Source organism: Dioscorea cayenensis, chromosome 18 (genome assembly GCF_009730915.1).
Source record: "Dioscorea cayenensis subsp. rotundata cultivar TDr96_F1 chromosome 18, TDr96_F1_v2_PseudoChromosome.rev07_lg8_w22 25.fasta, whole genome shotgun sequence".
In the NCBI taxonomy this organism is placed as follows: domain Eukaryota; kingdom Viridiplantae; phylum Streptophyta; class Magnoliopsida; order Dioscoreales; family Dioscoreaceae; genus Dioscorea; species Dioscorea cayenensis.
The window spans coordinates 15,540,883-15,541,821 of record NC_052488.1 but is presented as its reverse complement, the minus strand read 5'-3'; positions in this window follow the sequence as shown (position 1 = coordinate 15,541,821).

The following is a 939-nucleotide window of genomic DNA, read 5'->3' as shown; positions in this document are numbered from 1 at the left end:
ATTAGAAAACTTTTTAATTAATTATATTGGAGTACGGTTAAACTCCGAACCCAAGTTTTGTAATGATGGGCACACGCACATCATTACTTTTTTTTTTTTTGTATGATTGGTCTTGCCTTATCCTTATTTTGTATTGGGTAAATTATTTTAATAGCCATCTGACTATTTGGGTACTCTTATTTGAGTCACCAAATTATAAAAAATTTCAATTTAGTACTGCAATTTTAGAATCAAGTTCAGCTGAAACACTTGTGTTCACACCATTAAAAAGAGGTTGACATGCTATGTCTTGGCACCACTGATGTGGCATAAATTATATGATGTGATATGTCACATTAGCTTTTTATTAACGATGTGAGCACGACTGACTCAATTGAACATGAATTTAAAGTTGAGGTATCCAATTAAATTATTTTTATAAGTTGGTGACTCAAAAAGAAATACCTAAATAGTTGGGTGACTAAATAAATAGTTTCCCCTTTTGTCTTATACCTTATAGTTTTAAAAGGTATTTTTCCAATATTTATCTTTGTTGGTGATTTATAGTTGGTTTGTATGACTATAATTTTTCACATGATTTTGACAAATAATACTATTTTATTGTTTAGGATAAATATGGAGAAATATTTCATTGTAACAACAAATATGAACAACAACTCCGCTTTGATCATTCCCAACTGTTTGACGAAAAGCAACAAGCATCACTCACAAGGGGGTGTCAAAAGGATAAGCAAGTACGGTGGCTTAACGATCTCTACAGATTTACCATGTAGGGGGGCTAACATACGAGGCAATTAGGGCATGTTATGTGTGCCCAAGATGATATATCAATGACAATAATCCCACAATGGTAAATCCTCCTACCATGCAATCCTAGAAAAGTAAAGAATAAGGCTCCTTCCACATGTGATCCGATTGAATAGTCATCGGGATACATTA